The sequence below is a fragment of the Macaca nemestrina genome, chromosome 10 (genome assembly GCF_043159975.1).
Source record: "Macaca nemestrina isolate mMacNem1 chromosome 10, mMacNem.hap1, whole genome shotgun sequence".
In the NCBI taxonomy this organism is placed as follows: domain Eukaryota; kingdom Metazoa; phylum Chordata; class Mammalia; order Primates; family Cercopithecidae; genus Macaca; species Macaca nemestrina.
The window spans coordinates 90589180-90609758 of NC_092134.1; the positions used below are offsets into that span (position 1 = coordinate 90589180).

At 36.4% G+C, this 20579-nt stretch overlaps 1 long non-coding RNA gene across 1 annotated transcript; it reads left to right on the forward strand.

Annotated features, from left to right (window-relative positions):
* The first annotated feature begins 491 nt into the window (after window positions 1-491).
* Window positions 492-10024, forward strand: LOC105470112 (uncharacterized). The gene is made up of 3 exons (XR_980287.3): window positions 492-585; window positions 8932-8972; window positions 9332-10024. It is a non-coding gene; the product is annotated as an uncharacterized lncRNA (long non-coding RNA).
* The last annotated feature ends 10555 nt before the right edge of the window (window positions 10025-20579 follow it).

Genomic DNA, 20579 nt, shown 5'->3' on the forward strand with positions numbered 1-20579 from the left:
GCCGAAATGAATTCCAGGGTGTGGTAGACAATAGCTGTGATGTTTTAAGGTCACATAGAGAGAGGCAAGGGCCTTAAAGTGATGAAAATGGGAGGTGCTTCAGAAGGCAAGGTCTCTTCACCCCACCTATTAACATGTGAACATAAAATGAAGTAAAATTAAAAAAAAAAATGTCTGTCTTTTTGGTGTACACCATACTTGCTCACACAGCTAGTTCATTGATCAAGAAATAGTGTACAAAGATAAGCCAGTTCTCACTGGAACCCCACTTAATCAGGGTCAATGGGAGGTGAGATGTCTATAGGAAAGGATGATGAATGTTCAGATTCTTTGTGGGAGAGCAGTGTTTGCATTCATGAGAAAACATTTTTTTAAAAGATGATAATGCTGTCTTAAAGAGAGAGGAGGTAGAACTCCTCTCTATTTATGGAACAGTGGAACAGAATTGTGGAACAGAATTATGGAACAATGGAACAGAATTGTTAAAGGGAGAACAATTCAAGTTCACAGATGCAGAGAAATAGGCACAGATGTAGACATGAAAGCATACTGCACAACGCCAAGCCCAACTCCACCATGCCAGGGGTATGTCTTTGTGGCAGAATTTCCATAAACTATCTCATTTAGTCCAGTATTTAGAGGAGACTGGTATTGATATTTGTCCAGCTATGGCCTGCCTGTGAAGTGCTGAGGAACAGGACCTGGTGGAGAAAGAAATGGCTCTCTTGCCAGTACTTTTTTCAGCTTTGTGCAGGTCTGCACTACTGAATTTGAACAAGAGTTATGGTAATAATAGTGCTTGAAGGCATTCTACTATCAAGCATTTAGAAAAAGTTCTAATTTTCTCCAAAGAGAACTGAATGATTTTTAAAATCTGGCCAAATAGGTTGTAATCTTAGAAGATACTGTGTGGAGTTTATATCCCTAACTAGAAAAATTAAACATGAAAAAAAAATCACTCTTTACTGTATGCTTAATTCCAAGCTAATCTGATAAACTATGAAAATAGAGAAAAAAAATTTAAAACTGGGTCCTGCTGCATATGTAATCATATTTAACTGAATTGTTCTCTTGTTTGCCTAAATTAATCAGAAGAGTTAAACTGGTTGTTTCACTGTTCTAACACAACAGAACATGGTGTGAACATACCTCTTCCATTTGAAGGCTTAGTGGTGGAGGTGGTTTTCTGTTTGGACTTTGAAGGAAAAGAGGGGACTAATTCCGCAGATGGGGACTGGAAGATTTTTCTTTCATGTTTCAAATCTAATATGAAGTGAACTATGAAGTTAAGCAGCCACAATTCTTTGCAAAGTTCAGCTGGTCTCAACTGATTTCATGTTCTCGCCACAAAGCACTCTTGATCTAAAATGGGTTATGTGGAAAAAATCAGATGCTGCTCTATCCATTATTGACTTATTTCAAATATTTGCTTCAATTCCAGGATAATAAACATAACCTTAACTGAGGAATTCTTTCCCAGCTGTAATCTATGCTCTAATTATCTGTGTTAAATTCATACATCGTTTTTATTTTAATTCATTTCACAAGTGTTTGCACTTTTTGCGGTTTTTTTTTTTTTTTTGGCTTTTTTTATTATTGTCTTTTTTCTTTTGGAGACTTTTCTTTATTCATTTGTTTCCATTTGTTTTGGCCAGAACAACAATTTTAACAGGGCAGGATAGAAATAACGGTGTTCCAAGTAAATTGTGAACATTAACAAATCTTTTTTTTCCTTTTCTTCAGAATACAGTAACATATATGTGCCTTTCTGATCATACAAATGGAAGACAGTGAAACAACCAGTAATTATTAAATACCTATGATTTAGTCGATAAAGATTTATTTAGGACCTACTATATATATTGAACGTTGTTCTAATTACTGTGGTGAATACGGAGAAAAAAGGCTATGGTTTCAGCTGTCAAGTATTTGTCACTTTATTCATCTGACAAGATTAAATAATAATTGGAGTAACAAGGAACAATTTAAGACAGTGTGCAACTAGATATTAATCCCCAAATAGGAGGTCAATGCAGGTTAGGATTAGCCAGAGAAAGCTTAATGAAGGAAGTAGAACTCACATACTAATGAAGTTACATGAATGGTTGGGTAGGATCTCTATTGTCAGGATGGGAAAAGTAAAGGAAGGAGAAATAATGAAAATAAGTAACAACAACAGCAGTAAGAAGGAAAAGGAGAAGAAGAGGAAGAAGAAAGGAAAGAAAAAGAAGAAGGAAGGGGCAGAAGAGAGAGGGGGAAAAGGAGAGGAAGGAGAAGTAAAACTTACATTGAGTGTTTATGATGCTCTAGGAACAATGCTGAGTGCATTATGTGGTCTGAAATATTTGTGATCTGCTCTGAATAATTTCACTTGAGTTTCTTCACCTACACTATGACACTTTTCAGTATTTTTCTACTCGTGGGGTCGTTTAGCCATCCGTAATCTCTTCGCAGGTCCCCCTTACAACCAATGCCACCCTTTTACAAGAATAACAGAGAGGCAGAGTGAGCAAAATTGAGAAGCAGACCTCTTTCTCCTGGGGACTCTTCTGTGCTTCTTTCTTTTGTTATTGGTACCTTCCTGCCATCAGATACCCAGGTCCAGCTTGCTTCTCTGGGCCACATAAGGTAACCACAGTTTCTTTCTTTAGAAACTGTGCTGTATTTCTTTCATCTTGGCCTTTTTCCTTTATCACAACTTGCATCTCTAGAATTCCATTTCCTCACATTTCTGCATAATGGGGGAAAATCCTGTAGACAAGTTTGAACATTGATGGTCCATTAATACTTGATAACTTCCAAATTATGTTTACATTTTAAGAGGAACTTTATTACTTAAACCCAAATGAAAGAGTAAGGAGAGAATGTAAAAAACAAGGATGAATACAATGTTGTCTATACATATTTTGGGAAGAAATAGAAGGAGAGATCATTACTGTGTCGAACCATCTAAACAGAAGCATGCAATTTATTTCATCATAAAGCTAACTCAAAATAGGCCATATGGAAAAGCTTATCTCCACGTTATTAAAGATAACGGGACATCAGTGGGGACTGAACTTATGACCCAGACCTCCTTAACACTCAATTTTAACAGCAAAAGCACTGCAGGAGGTGTCAGCTAAACCCTGTGTCTGTACACTGACTCTGCAACTCTCCGTAAAGGGAAGTAGACCTGATTATCACTTGGATTATCTCTCTTTCTCTTTTTGAACAGAACGTGAAGGTAGGAGCTGGAAGTAAAAGAGTGAGTTATGTGGGACAATATTATGGCTCTATTTTACCCACAGATTCAGGACTGTTTTATCTGTGACTTATGTCGCATAGAACTACGTTGACCTACGTGGGGATTCTTACCAGGTATAGAGATATAGAAAATAAATCTAACAAATTCCCTGTAGAAGAGAAAGCCAGTCTATATGAACTTCCATATTTTCTTTTGAAAGACATGCTGACCTCCAGGTTAAAATTTATCAATAGCTACTGAAATACCTTAAAAACATTTTAGAGGGAAAGAAAATAATATTCTTTCCACCAATGAATCATATATAATACAAAGTAACTTTTGAGAGCCCAAGATAGAACTGCAGAGACTGTTAAAGTCACTGTTTGTGTTTAGAATCTGGGAAACTAAAGATAAATCTTTAGGGAACAGATGATACATCCTAAGGGATACATGCTGGGGACCCCGTCTGAGAGGCATCCTTCAGAATCGCTGGGATCCACTGCTGTGGATGTGTAATGATTGGTTAGAGATATTTCACTGCTGTTTTTTGTAACATTTCTGGTTCTTTTTATCCTTTGTTTTTGTGTCTCCTGGCCTTTCCAAATTCAGCTGCTCTCATTCCAGAACAGGTGTGGGACGATGGCTTGGTCTCTCACGGCAGCACCCTTGAGGATCCTCACTGCCTCTGCCACACCAGTAACATCATTAAAAAGGCAGACAGAAAGGAAATGGAAAGAAGGAGATTTTATCCCTCTCTAGCTATTGTTGCTCTTGGCAGGGTGCTACCAGGAGGCCTAGATATGTACCACTTAAAGCTTAAATACTACAGCTCATTCTACCAGAGAGCCCTTTCAACACAAAAGCTGAAGTCAACTATGCTCCTTTATGAGGTGACTCATCTCAAATGATAAATACAGTGCGCCTCCCACACACAAAAACAGATGTGGCAGATATGTCCCCTATAGACAGTGCTTTGCAAAAGCTTTGGGACTGCAGAGATTTTGTTCCGAAAATAATGTTTTGCATTTCTCCACCATTTTCCTCCAAAGTAGTCACAGCATTTGGGATGTTGGGGAGAGGAGGCCACATCATGCCAAGTGACGAGAGGCTCAGCTGAAGGAAAAGTGTCCACCCGGTATTGAGCCAGCAATGACTGCAAGGGGTTGTTGACACAAACTGGAAACTCCTCCCCTGGAGACCCTTAAGACCCATCCAGCCAAGGTGGCTTCCCTCAAGCCTGCCAACTCTCCACAGCATGCACTCAGTGATTTTTTAGGCTATTTTCCTCCATCGGATGAACGGAGATGCGTGTAACATACCCACAAACAATACTTTTGCCCACTTAGTTCCATCAAATCTTACAAAATCTCTAGAATATGAGCAAAAGAAAAATTATATTCATTATCTTTTTCTGTCGACACTATTTATTTTTGTATTTGTGTTTAGACTGTTTCATAGAAAAGTAATGCTTATCTGACTGCCTAAGCCTAATTAAGCCTTTGCAACGTGGTTTTCGAGAAGCTGGCTTCTTCCCAAGATGTTCCACCTGCCACCTGGCGCAACTGCTTCCACTGGTTGATTTGCTGCCACAGTTAAAGACATGGTTAAATACTCCCAGGGACCCAGAAATCCCACATTGCAATGTGAGATCTACCATTCTCAGGAGGCATATTCCATTCTCAGAAATCAGTCCTTACCCAAGAACATGAGCATATTTTAAGACAGGTTTTATGGAACAATAGAGAGTTCAGAACAATGAATTCTCACTTACAGTCCTATCGGAATTCTGTTCCAGGCATCTCCACTCCCACACATGCACTGTGAGATGCGCTGTGATGCTTTTCAAATAGCCAGACCTTAACTAAAGTGGAAAAAGTACTTCGTAAATTTCCATTTCAAAAGTTGTCTGAAGCTTTGTGTTGCATGGTAATGCTTCTATTTAGTGGTACATTCATAGTTTTAAATTTTCTAGAGAAGTGCATTAAACTATTTTGGTTATGGCTTCAATAGATGTAGATTATTTATAAATTATACGTTTCATGTACAAAAACTAGAAAATTTTAAAGAATGAGATAAAGATGAAATAAACATATTTAATATTGTACTAATCATGGTGGCTTTATGCTTTAACTAATACATCAAAGAAAAATATGTTAGGACAAGGTTCATTGTTCACCAAAATAGACATAAATCTTAAATTTAAATAGCTTTTCTGAAACATTTTTTTACTAACTTGTCAGATATTAGGCTGTCATTTTCTTTAATTAACTGAGGAATAGCTCTTATTTGGAAAAGAGCTATCAGGGCAACCATTTTCTTACAGTATTCAAGTGCCTGTTCTATTAAGATTGCCTTAAACTTAGGTTTACTTTGCAAAAATATTTTGCAGTCACTTGCCCATTTTGTGAAGACTAGTAAAATCTGGGTAATAAATAATTCTGTCCATTTAATCATGCATATCTAAAACTATAACTCACAGCAATATCTTGAAAACAAAAATTCAAATGATTACACCACAGTTAAGCACATCATCCAGCTCCCGGTTTCCCACCACACACTTTTAGGATGTGGTGACTGACATGCATAGGTGGTGAGGATGCCAATGTCATTCCATATGGCAAATTAGTAGTGTTTTATCATTAGGAAAGTGAAAAGACAAGCCACAGAAAGGGAGAAGATATTTTTAAATACATATATCAGCAAAACCTGTGTCTTAGTCCATTTTGTGTTGCTATAAATGAATACCTGGGGCTGGGTAATTCATAAAGAAAAGGAGTTTATTTGGCTCTTGGTTCTGCAGCTTTTACAAGAAGCGTAGCACCAGCATCTGCTAAGCTGCTGGTAAGGGCTTCAGGAAGCAAGAGAGACGGGGCCAGTGTCAGGCTCTTTCTAACAACTAACGCTCACAGGAACTTAAAAGAATGAGAACTCACTTCTGAGACAACGCATTAATCTATTAATGAGGGATCTGTTCCCATGACTCAAAAACTTCCCACTATTCCTCACCTCCAACATTGTGGATCAAATTTCAACATGAGATTTAGAAGATATAAACACACAAACTATAGCAGACTGGTACAAATAATTCTTTCAGATCAATAAGGAGAGAGAACAACAACCTAATCAAGAAAACAAGCAAAATACTTAAGCAAAAAAAAAGAATGTTTAGATGGCCATGAAACATCTTTTAAAAATTGCAGAAATCATTAGTCATGAGAAAAGTAGAAATTAAAACTACAATGCAATATCACTACACACATAAAAGAATTATAATAAAAAAGTTGACTATATCATGTGTTGGTGAGGATGTGGAGCCACTAGAACTTTCATATAATGGCTTTGGGAGTATAAATTGGTACAATCGCTTTGGAAAACTATTTGCCACTACCGACTAAAGCCTGATACATGCATACTTTATAACTCAGTAATTCCACTCCTACAGATTCATCCAACAGAAATGTTGATAACAATACTTTCATAGAGGCACCATTTGTGAGAGCCAAAAATTGGCAACACCAAGACAATTTAAATGCTCATCAATAGCAGAATGAACACACTTATGGTACAGCCACACATTAGAGTAATATGCAACATTAAAAATGAATGAACTACAACAATATGTGACAATAGAGATAAATTCACTAACATACTGATGAGCAGAAAAATGCCATATACACTATCATACACACAAAAGATTCTATTTATGTAAAAATTCACAAAAAGACAAAACTAGCGTATGGTATTAGAAGTCAAAACAGTGATTTCTCTTGAGGGGTAATCATGGGAAGAAGATATGAGGGAGGAGGGTCTTCTGTGGTGTTGATAATACCTCTCTCTTGATCTGGGTTAGCAATGTATGTGTGTTCACGTTGAGAAAATTAATCTAACTGTATACCTTTCATTTGTAAACTTTTCTGTATGTATGTTATACTTAACAATGTACCTTAAAAAAACTGAGTAAAGCTCAATTTATTTCCTAACTTTTAGAGAAAAATTAAAATAAATGACAATATTAGTTGTTTCACACTCTCTTGGCTGATTTGGTGAGTCACTGTGGAGCAGGCACCACCTGTTTGACACCCCTGGTCCAGAGTGAGAGTACAGTAAGTAGAACAAACTTCCTCCCAGACAATAGTTCTACAAAGTTTACTAATTCTAGTCCAAAAGAAAAATAAATGCTGATGATCCAGGAATACAAAAACTGTTTTTCCAAATAGTTTAGCTGTTGCCCCTTCCCCAGAGACCACAGTTGTGTTGGTCAGCTTAGGAACACTGGGACAAGGAAAAGGGTGAGCACTTCTCATCTTCCCATGCCACCTTTCTCTAAACTCAGTACTGGCTGATTGGAAACTCTTGCCATTTTAATTGAATCTTTGCTTTGTTCTCTCCCAGTAAGAACAACCATCCTATTTTTACTACATTGGGACAAAATATGCATTGCATACAAGTCACTGTTTCTCCTTCTGTGGATCTCCCACAATAGTTGAAATTCCTTACTTACATGCCTCAAATATGAAAATGACCTTTGCATTTCTTTCTTCCAACCTCATCACAAAACAAAAAAATTATATTATCCCATTACATTTGTCAATACATTTATCGATTAATCCATATTCTATATTTATTGAGTTTCTGGTTTCTTCCAAGTATTCTGCAAAAATGTAATAATCTAACCATGAATAAGAAATTAGGCTTCCCGTTCTTAAGGTTCTGTAAGTGTTCAGGTTGCAATTTTAGGTGTTGTTTAATTTTAAATATATTTGTTTATAAAGACAATAATATAACCTATTACATAGAAATGATTTACTAAGGATAGTGAATGATTTCTTTTCCATTTATTAAGCTAAAATAGGTACTGGAGACAATTTTTCTATTGTCAGACCATCTCACTGGCTAAGTTTGTTGGATGTTAGAACAAAAAAAATATTTTAGGGGTTTAAAATAATAAAGAGTAAAGTCAACAAAGAGGCCCTTCTTATCCATTACCAAATATCTTTTTAATGACACTAGTATAAATGAATGAAATAGAACAATTACATTTTTCTTAAATACACAAAAGTTTACATGATAACAGGAAAACTGGGGTGGAATGCATTTTCACTTTTAATGAAACCAAAACATTTGTTCAAAAGATGAATTTAACACCCAGCAGGCTGTTCAGCTACCCTCCTACTTACTCAACAACAGTGAATGATAATCTTGGTTTTTGAACAGTGTGCCATTTAGCAACAAGCTTGCCTGATCACCTCAATGACTCCGCTTAACAAATGCTTTCCTTCTTTTCCTAAGAATAAATGATAATTAAAACTATTTGTAAATATAAGTGAATGATAACATTGTAACCATTAGTTATCAAGTTTTATACATCAAACTAGACATCCTCTCTTTTTATAAAATGAGTGAATTACAATGGAAACATAAAACTACACCCGTCGATTCCAAGATTTGAACTCAGTATGATTTACAATAAGTTGATAGTGCTTATGCTCTAATTACAGTGCTGTGATAACTGTCATGGAATTATGCAGTATGAGTTGAGTAGACTGTTAAGCAAGCTGAAGTTTTCCAGAAAAGGCTGCATGACACTGAAGAAGTAATAAGATGGGTGTTTCTTTTTTGCATGCTATGATATGACTGCTAAATAAATCAGAGATGACAATAATTTACATTCATTCATTAATCTCTTCTCCTTTTTCTTCTTTCAGCGCTTGTTGTATGCCTATCATGTGCCAGGCACTGCCAGGGTGTGAGTATACCAAGTGAATTAAGTGAAACGCTGTCTCAGCTCACAGTCTGGTGAGAGAGACAGACATGTCAACAAATAATTACAGTGCAATTGGAAAAGTGCTGTAAGAGAGGAGGAATGCACTGTTAGCAGAGATGTTAGCAGAGATGGAGGAGATGATAATCTTACTGGAGTGGGAAGATTGGGGTGGGTAGGAAGAAAAGTCAAAGAATGCTACAAAGAAGAGTGTATGTTTGTATCTGAAACTTTGTCTTGAGAAAAATTGGATTTAATCATTCAGATATTTAAAACAACAGATTAAATGTAATATAGTACACATAACATCAATAAGAAACAAAGTTTCTTTTCTTCTATTGCAGGACCATGTTCCTTCATGAGGCTGTCCCAAGCAATATGACATTTTATTGTCCTTCATTGAATATTGTGCATCAGCTGAATTCCTTTTCAAAGAGTGCCTAGTAAATACCATAGATAATTCTTTCATCCACCTTTTTCAGTTTAGAAAACCCTATCTACTGCAATATTGTTGGACTGAACCAATTGTTCCCAACTCTTTTTCCGAGACCAATAAATATCTCTAATCCCAAGTGTTACAGGCAAATAAAAATGTAATTATCTTATTGATGACAAGAAAGCTACAAACATGAGCCCAAAAGGGTCAAGCTGCTTATTTCATACTAACATGTAATTTGTTCATGTAGCCTTGTACCTTTCCAGGCTACACAGGATCTAGAAATCTTTTAACACAAAAAGCAACAAGGGATTATTACTTTATACCAATGTTTTCACATTGTGTTATTACTATTGTCACCAACCAGAGATTCTCATTACTTTTTTCTCTTCATATTTGAAAGGTGATTTTAAATCTCTCTCTAAACTCTCCCCTAAGTCATCATCCTAAAGGAGTTAGCAGCCATTTATTCATGCACCAAAAACAGCACAAAGGAAATAGCAGTTAGTCATCCTTTAGTAGTTCATGCTAAAAGAAAATGCAAGGATTTATAACTCAGATTTCAAATATGTGATCAGCAATCGCAAATTCATATAGACCTTTTCTAATAAATCAAGCTGTCAATATTTCCTAAGTGTCAGTTTTGTGCTGAAAACTATACCAGCTATGTTGGGAAGTACCTAGAAGTGTTTACAATCAAATGGGAGGCTCACGTTATATAATATGCTTAAGAGAAGCATAAAGTGAAAGACAGGTAAACCCTTAGGATACAAGAACTAATGATATGAACACATGGTTCCCTCACCAACTAATTGAAACAAAAGACCTAGCCAGATCTATCACTTAGATCAAATTTATAGATAACCTTCTGTGAACCTAAATATGTTACTCACCATTATCTCCAAGTTCCTCCACCCTTATTCCTGAACTTACCTATACAAAAGAAGCTAGATTTCATTTATACTTTTGTGTCATTGTAATGAAATCAAAAGTATCACTATAAAGCTTTCAGATCATATATGGTCTGGGTGGAAATATTTAAAACAAGCCTTAAAGCAACCAACAATTTTTTTAAAGGAAGGCAGGAGAGGGGGTGCCTTGGGAGAATGGGGGCTGTAACCAATTCTGTGAGGCAGGTGAAGTCTTGTTATAATTAAGCTTGTAAAGTCCCAATTCCACTTCAATAAAACAGCATGAGGCTCCAGCTGGTGGCCAGCTGCTCCACAGACCTTTTCCACACCAAAAAAAAAATTTTTTTTAAATAGCCCCATAGCATAAGCCTTATAGGTTTGTTTTAACCAAATGTCACTTGTCTAGGTAAACTAAACAATGCCAGATATTGAGTTATCTGAATATTCAGAAAACTAATGACTCCTCAATCGGTGAGTATACCTACATTGTTTATACACATCTTTCTCTATTCAGAATTATCAATATAAAGAGGAACATATGGCAAAATTTTATATAGCTCATTTGCAGAAAACTTGGACATAGTTCAAGGTAGAGGCTTTTATTCTTTTGGATTACACAGTTCCTACCAAAGTATGCCCAACCTCTCAAAGTTGCATATCAGCACTGAAAAACTGAACAACAAAAAAATTGCAAGAAGGCATTACCAAATTTATGAATGGAAAAATCTCAGGGAAATTTAGCAAGGTCTAAGATTGCAAAATGTTTAGACCAAGAATTAAAATATTATTTTCTGCATAATGAGAAACATCTATAATTTTCATTTTTATTGTTATTTTGACCTGTGAGTTAGTTCTGCATAGGTAACAAACGGTTCACAGAGAATTTTTGAAAATCTTAATGGATGGGCTAAAAATAGAGCTGAAAAGTAGGTGGTGGAAAAAAAGTGGAATCAGAAAAGCAACAAAACGGGATTTGTTTTATTTTTTATTCTATTTCCTCACAGAAAGTGACAGCCAGCCCACGCTGCTCTCAGAAGGACACCGTGACTAGAGACACTTTATAAATATAGGACACGCCCTTAAATCAAATGAACTGTTATTCTTATTTTGCTAAATCATTTAAGAAAATAATAAGGGATACTTGGAAACTGGTTGGGAAAAAAAAAGTGTACGTTTCAACAAGGAATATTCATTCATTCATTTATCCTTTCAGTAAAAGAATAAATATGGAGCACCCACTCTGAGCCAGATACTGTGAACACAGAGGTGATCTGCTGTTCTCAGGTGGTTTACAAACCAATAGGGGGCATAATTATGACACATTAATCACCACAAATCCAAAGATACAGGGTAAGCAAGACACCATGAGGGTACTAAAGAGGGCAGGTAACCCAGAAAGGAAGCCAGAGCACTGGTCAGTAGAGGTTCCCTGGAAGTGATGACGCACGTGGTAAAATGTGAAGGTTGACTGAGAGGGAAGCAGACAAAATGGTGGACAGAGTTTTAAAGGCAAAAGCAGAGGGCACGAGCAAATACTCAGAAGTGAGAACGGCTGCAGCAAAATTGAGAAACTAAGATATTCACTATGACTGAATAACAGATTGTAAAATGAGAAAGTGAGAAGATACAAGACTTGAGAAGGAAAGAAGAGGCAGATCATGAAGAGACTTGGAAGCTCGTGAACAACATATCTTATGAATCAGACATGAGATTTAGAAACAAATGACCCACGCTTGAGACTTACTAGTTGTAAGACATTCAAAATATACCATAAAGCCTTAGCTTCCTTATTTATAAACTGATGAGATCAATCTTGTTTCACCTACTTCACATGACTATTGTAGGGACAAAATAAGATAACACATGAGAAATTATATATAAAGAGGTATATTATGCACATGGAAGCATGACAGGAGCAGGTCAAAGAGAGTGCAGTTGACAGAGGGAAAAGCAAGAGGAGAAAGAAAACCTGATATCTTTGGGGTCTAAAAAAGGAAAATTTATTTTGAATGAGCTAATTTTTTACCCTTGCCTGCAATAGCTGCAGAGTCTATCTCCCTCTATAAATCTCTTCCTCTTATAAATAGCCAATTCTTGTACATTTGTTTCTGTACTCTTCTTCCAGTACAGCGGGACCGTTGCCCATCTCCCTTCATTTTTCATCTAGGACTCCTTGACCTATGTGCAGCCACCACATGGTGGCAGGTAACTGGAAGGACAGTGAAAGGAGTACAGGGACTTCCTGACAGCCCCCCAGGAGGAGTCTCCAGAGGGAGACCTCTGTGAGAAAACTGCCCCTGGTCTATTTTCACTTACTCCCCGAGATTTAGTCAGATCTCAATTTCCATTCACCTAATTAGGAATCTATTCCTGAGGGTTAAAATTTTCTAAAGGGTTTGAAAGGAAGTCAATTTGTTACTTTATGTCTTATTCTAACATAACCAACACATGTTCTCACAAGGGACTGTAACAGTAACATCCGTATGAGGAAAATGTGCTAAAAGATTTAAAATGAATCTTGCGTATACAGATGCCCTGAAAAGTGGCTACAGAACCTAAAATATGTCATAAGCACTGCCTAGTACAAGAGACAGTAGATAAGTTCTTCAAGGCAACATATCTGGCCTTGGTGGGAAATGCTGACATCAAGACCTTTACACAAAGTGGGTAGTTTTGACCTTGGAAAGTAAAAGTTCATTTTAATAATGTGCTCATAATAGGATAAAAATGTATTAGCCTTTTTTCAATGATTCAATTTAAGTATTTTTAAAATCAGTACCTTGGAGGCCAATCAAGTGATTGCTTTAATTGCATTAAGCCTGTCAAATCATATCTTTTAATTTTTTTAACTTTTATTTAATTTAAAAAATATAAATCTGGAAAGATATGTAATCCCTGTCCTCAATTAGCTTAAAATCAAATCTTCCAAATTTTCTTCCACCCCTCTAATGAAAACAGTACAATCTTTGCACATAATTAAAGGGTAATGGTTATAGCAGTAGTAGCAACATGGAGCCCAAATTTATCAAGTGAGAGAGAAAGACACCACCCCCCCACTCCACATCCCCACCAAATATCACATGAGCCATATGGAAGACATACACATGGGAAGATATTTTGGCCAGATGGAAAATAGAGAGGGAGCTTGAGGTAACAATTTGAAAGTAGGACAGGGCGTCAGTATTAGCTCAGAATAGGGATAGCTACTGTAAAAACAAAAACAAGCTATCAGTGATTGAACAGAAAAACTTATCATAAAGTCTAACACAGATGTTCCTAGCCAGAAGTTCTCTAGGAAGGTCTCTCCTCAACCTTCTTTTCTTGCCATGAAGTTGAAAAAGAGAGAAAATCACTTATGACCAGGCTCAGAAATTGTTTATAACACTCTGCCAACATTCCATCAACCTGAATTCCAAGATCAGACCTATATGCCAGGATACCAGGAAATATAATATAGCTGTATGCCCAGAAAGAAGTGGTACCAGTAAACAATGGCAGTCTCTTCTAGGCCTGGGATAAGTGAAGGCTCTGCAAGGCCAAAGAGAGATGGAAAGGAAACAGCACAGAAACAAAGGAAGGAGGAGGCTCTCTAAGGGAATCCTGGAGAAGCAAATATATGGAAATGACTTCTTTCTCTCTCCTTTTCTTCCTTCTAGTGACCCTCAACCTAGACTTTTCTTTCACTTTTTGTCTTATTCTCTCATTCTCTCAGACCCTTGAGATGCACCCCAAATATCCACTACTCAATAGTTGCCCTTCAAATTTCAGGCAGGAAACTTCATTTCTTAATATTTTGCTTTATGTTAAAATAAAAATTTGTTATATAATTCAGACATTAGATAGAATCACTCAGTTTCCTAAGCTCAAAATAAAATTAGCTCAAGCTCCCAGCTTTCCCATCTTGTCACAAGTACCTCCCTATGTTTCTGGGAATTCTGGTCAGGGAATGGCGAGTTCCATGGTAACCTCCAGCTTCCACCGAATTCTTGTTTTTTACTCAAGACGTGTAGCATTGTTTTATTTCTGCCCTTGCATAGATAGGTCTAAACCCAGCCCCTTTACTTGATTTTCATAGAAAAATAGACACGCATATACGCAACAAGTAAATCAACAGACAACACTTCCAAGAGGTCTTCTTGTGAGCAGACCAGGAGTTACTGATAATCTGGGTGTCAGAGGAGCTTTGCATTGCAGAAATGTGTTCAAGTTAAAACTGAGTATGAGGCATCCCATTGGCCATTCCAGCATACTGCTTATCCAACGACAATATCTTCTTTCACTGTATCCTTCTCTTGTCTACTGTGTTACCTCCCTCTCTAGACAGATAACCATGTAACCATTGACATTAACATGAGTAAAGACCAAAGATTCAAAGACACAGTAAAGTACCATCTTCCTTCCCAAGTCCCTGTGCATGGGGTGAGCAGCAGGGGGAAAGGAAGAAGTTTCAGGAAGGATAATACAATATTCCAAAACAGAGAAGAAAGTGTTTGGTCCTTCCAGTGTTACTTCAGAGCAGTAACAGTTTAAATTGAATATCGGTCATTTACAATTCAATATTCAGGATTCCAAATCCCTCAAATGGAGTAAGATTCAAAGGCTCTTCTCTGAAACCATCCTGTAACAATCTCTTCTTACTCCTTATGCTCTAGCTCATTACCTCTGCCTAGAACACCTTTACCCACCTCTTCACAAGCCTGGTTACTTCTTCTACTTTTTAATCCTAGCTCAAATGTCTGTCCTCAGAAATGCCTTCCCTGACCTAAAGTATCCCCTCTCTGTTCATTTATCACATTATATTGTTTTACGGGCATACCTCAGAGATATTGTGGGTTTGGTTGTAGACCACTGCAATAAAGTATTATAATAGCGTCAAACAGTGGTTTCCCAGTGCATATGCAAGTTATGATTACACTATACTGCAGTCTATGAAGTGTGTAACATTTTGTCTACAAACAATGTACATACCTTAATTTGAAAATGCTTTATTGTAAAAAAAAAAATTGCTAAAAATTATCTGAGCCTTCACCCAGTCATCAACTTTTTCCTGGTTGGAGGGTCTTGCCTTCATGCTGACAACTGTTGACTGATCAGGGTGGTGGTTGCTGAAAGCTGAGGTTTTCAGCTCAAAATCCGACAACAACAAAGTTCGCTGCACCAATTCACTCGTCCTTTCACGGAAGGTTTCTCTGCAGCATGTGATACTGTTTGATAACATTTTACCTCCAGTAGAACTTCTTTCAAAATTAGATCCAGTCCTCTCAAATGTTGCCACTGCTTTATCATCTAAGTTTATGTAATCTTCTCAATCCTTTGTTGTCATTTCCACAATGTTCACAGCATCTTTACCAAGAGTAGATTCCATCTCAAGAAAACCTTCTCTCTGCTCATTCATAAGAAGTAACTACCCATTCATTAAAATTTTGTCATGAGATTTCAGCAATTCAATCACGTCTTCCAGGCTTTACTTCTAATTCTAGTCATCTTGCTATTTCTACCACATCTGCAGTTACTTCTTCGAATGAAGTCTTGAACCCCTCAAAGTCATCCACAAGTGTTGGAATCAACTTTTTCAAACTTCTGTTAATGTTAACATCTTGACCTCTTCCTGTGAATCATAAATGTTCTTAATGGCATCTATAATGGTGAATCCTTTCCAAAAGGTTTATGATTTACTTTGTCCTGATCCATTAGAGGAATCACAATCTATGGCAGCTATAGCCTTACAAAATGCACTCCTTAAATAAGAAGACTTGAAAGTCAAAATTACTCCTTGATCCATGGGCTGCAGAATGGATGCTATATTAGCAGACATGAAAACAACACTTATCTCTTTGTACATTTCCATCAGACCTCTTGGGTGACTAGGTGCATCGTCAACGAGCAGTAATATTTTGAAATGAATCTTATCTGCCAGCAGTAGGTTTCAACAGTTGGTTTAAAGTATTTATTAGGCCGGGCGCGGTGGCTCACGCCTGTAATCCCAGCACTTTGGGAGGCCGAGGCGGGCCGATCACAAGGTCAGGAGATCGAGACCACGGTGAAACCCCGTCTCTACTAAAAATACAAAAAATTAGCCGGGCGCGGTTGTGGGCGCCTGTAGTCCCAGCTACTCGGGAGGCTGAGGCAGGAGAATGGCGTGAACCCGGGAGGCGGAGCTTGCAGTGAGCCGAGATCGCGCCACTGCACTCCAGCCTGGGCGACAGAGCGAGACTCCGTCTCAAAAAAAAAAAAAATAAATAAAATAAAAAATAAAGTATTTTTTAAACCATTCAGTAAACAGATGTGCTGTCATCAAGACTTTGTTGTTATATTTACAGAGCACAGGCAGAGTAGATTTAGCATGATTCTCTTATAGTGCTAGATTTTTCAAAATAGCCAGTGAGCATTGGCTTCAACTTAGACTCACCAGCTGTTTTAGTTCCTAACAAGAGTCGACTTCCTTTAAATTTTTGAAGCCAGGCATTGACTTCTTCCCTCTAGCTATGAAAGTCCTAGATGGTATTTTCTTCCAATAGAAGGCTGTTTCATCTACACTGAGTCTGTTGTTTAGTGCAGCTACCTGTATCAGTGACCTTAGGTATATCACTTGGATAACTTGCTGCATCTTCCAAATCAGGACTTGATGCTTCATCTTGTACTTTTATGTTGTGGAAATGGCTTTTTTCCTTAAGCCTCATGAACCAACCTCTGCTAGCTTCAAACTTTTCTTCTGCAGCTTTCTCATCTCTCTCAGCCTTCATAAAATTGAAGAGTTGGGGGCTTGCTCTGGATTAGGCTTTGGTTTAGGGTAGGTTGGGCCTAGTTTGATCTTTTTCACAGACGTCAAAAACTTCCTTTATATCAGCAATAAAGCTGCTTGTTTTCTTATCATTCATGTATTCATTGAAGTATCTCTTTTAATTTCCTTCAAGAACTTTTTCTTTGGATTGACAGTTTGCCTGTTTGATGCAAGAGGCCTAGCTTACTGCCTATGCCAGCTTTTGACGTGCCTTCCTCACTAAGCTTAAACTTTCCAGCTTTTGATCTAAAGTGAGAGATATGTGGTTGCCTCCTTTCATTTGAACACTTAGAAGACACTATAGGGTTATTAATTGGCCTAATTTTAATATTGTGTCTGTCAAGGAATAAGGAGGATTAGGAGAGGGAGAAAGATGGGGGGATGGCTAGTCAGTGAAGCAGTCAGAACACAGGCAACATTTATTTGTTAAGTTTGCTATCTTATATGAGCATAGTTGTGGCACCCCAAAACAATTACAATAGTAACACAAAAGATTACTGATCATAGATCACTATAACAGATACTATAATGACGAAAAATTTGAAATATTGCAAGAATTACAGAAATGTGACACACAGACACAAAGTGAGCACATGCTGTTGGAAAAATGGCACCAATAGACTTGCTCAAGGCAGGCTTACCACAAACCTTGAATTTCAAAATAAAAATAATAATAATAATAATAAAGAATAAATAAATAAAAATAAATAAAATAAATAAAAACAGAAAACAAAACACAATATGGCCAGGCACAGTGGCTGGCTCACACCTGTAATCCCAGTACTCTGGGAGGTAGAGGCACATAGCTTGAGCTCAGGAGTTCAAAACCAGCCTGGGCAACATGGTGAAACTCCATCTCCACGAAAAATGATAATTAAAAAAAATTAACTGGGCATGGTGGAATGCGCCTGTAGTCCCAACTACTCAGGAGACTGAGGCCAGAGGATCGTTTGAGCCTGGGAGGTGGAAGTTGCAATGAGCTGAGATTGCACCACTTCACTCCAGTCTGAGTGACAGAGACTCTGAAAAAAAGAAGCAAGCAAGCAAGCAAGAAAAAGGGAGAGAAAGAAAGAAAACAAAAACATATATTTGAGAAGTACAGTAAAAGATGCACTAAAACAAGATATGCCTGTATTTTCTTCATAGTTTTTATCAATCTCTAAAATAACTTCATTGTTTTTGTTTCTTGTTCATTTTTTGTCTTTTTACTTCTATAGGATATGTTCTTTGAGGGAAGAGTCATGTTTGTAAGTATTTCTAGCACTTAAACTAGTTTTATGTTCTATAACTGTAGCTAATAAATATTTGAACATAAACATAATCCCTGTCCTCTAGAAACTCAAATTAGTGAGTGCAGATAGACACATCAACCAACAATCACTAAACTAGGAATTAAGTACAGTGATAGAGGTAGATTTTAGAATTAATAGAGATAAGAAAGGATACCTAATACGTGAAGGAGAGAATAAAGAGAACAAGAGACTCTGAGATAAAGGGGTACCTGAACAAAGACATAAGAAGTTATTAAGTTGGTTATTTCCAATAAGAAGGAGGCCAAATACATAAAAATTTTAAAATGAAATGCAAAACAGCATGCAATGGAACTGTTGATTCAATGTCAAGTTTGAGATAGGGAGTGACTAGAGGAAAAGCTGAATAGTTTTACAGGGAGAAGATAAGAGAGAGCATGATATGCATCTTAAGGAGTTTAGATTTAATTCTAGAATAGTTGATGAGCACTAAAAAAGTTTAGGCTCGACCAACCAATGGATTAAGGAACAAATCACCAGGAAAATCAGAAAATACTTAGAGATGAATAAAAATGAAAACACAACATGCTAAAACTTATGGAACACAGTGAAAGAAGTAATAAGGGGGAAATTTATGCTATAAACAATTACATTAAAAAACAAGAAAGATCACAAATGAACAACTTTACCTTGCCTCTTAATTAGAGAAAATAAAACAATCTATACTTAAAGCTACTAGAAGGATGAAAATGGTAAATACTACAGCACAGATTTAACAAAATAGGTAAGATAAAAAAATAGAGGAAAAAAACAAAATTTGGTTCTTTGAAAAGATAGACAAAACTGACAAACCTTTAAGCTAAATGAATCGAGAAAAAAGAGAGAAGATGCAAACTATGAAAGTCATAAATGAAAGTGAGCGTATCACTACTGATTCTCCAAAAATAAAAAAATTATAAGCAGTACTGGGAACAATTGTTCTCCGTTAAATTAGATAACCTACATAAAATAGACAAATTATTAGAAATGCAAAACTTGCCAAGAATAAATCACAAAGGAATAGAAAATCTGAATAGACCTAGAAAATATGACTAGTAAGAAGATTAAATTAACAATTAAAAATCTCCCAGTGAAGAAAATCTCTGGACCTGATATCTTCACTGATGAATTCTATAAAAGAGTGAAACAAATACTAATTCTCAAATTTTTCAAAAAAATTTAAGAGGAACTCCCTAACTCTGTGAGGTCATTATCACACTGATGCCAAAGCTAAAGATACTCCAAAAAAGAAAAAGAAAACTACAGAAAAATGTTCCTTGTGAACATGGATGTGAAGATTGTTAATAAAATAATAGCAAATTGTATTTAGTAGCATATTAAAAGAATAATTTATCATAATCAAGTGCAGTTTATTCCTGGAATGCAAAGATGGTTCAACATAGGAGAATCGATCAATGTAATATATCGCATTAACAGAATGAATGACAAAAACACATGCTTACACCAATTGACTCAGAAAAAAAAAATTGGACAAAATTCAATACCTTTTGATGATAAAAACACTCAACAATCCATAAATAAGAGGAAAGCATCTCAACATAATAAAACCCATATATCAAAAACCCACAGAGAACATCATACTCAATGGTGAAAGAGGGAAGTCTTTTCCTCTAAGATAGGAACAAAGCAAGGATGCCTAACTTCCCTACTTACTCAAAGTTCTAACCACAGCAAGTAGGCAATTAAACAAAAGACATTTAAATTGGAAAAGAAAAAGTGAAATTGTTTCTATTCACAAATTATGTAATCTTACATGTAGATAACTCTAAAAATTCCACAAAGAAACTAAATGAATTCAGGCAAGTAGCAGGATCCAAAATCAACACCCAAAATCAGTTGCCTTTCTGTATAACAATGACAAGCTACCTGAAAAGGAAATTACAAAAACAATTCAGTTTACAATAGCATAAAAAAGAACAAAATACTTAGGAATTAACTTAACCAAGAAGGTGAAAGACTTGTGCAATGAAAACTAAATATTGATGAAATTAATTAAAGACACAAATAAATAAAAACATACCCCATATTCATGGATTGGAAGACTTAACAATATATAAAAGTCTTAGAAGAAAACCAATGGCAAAAGCTTTATTACATTGAATTTGGCAATGGTCTCTTGAATGTCTCATCAAAGGCACAGGAAACAAAAGAAAA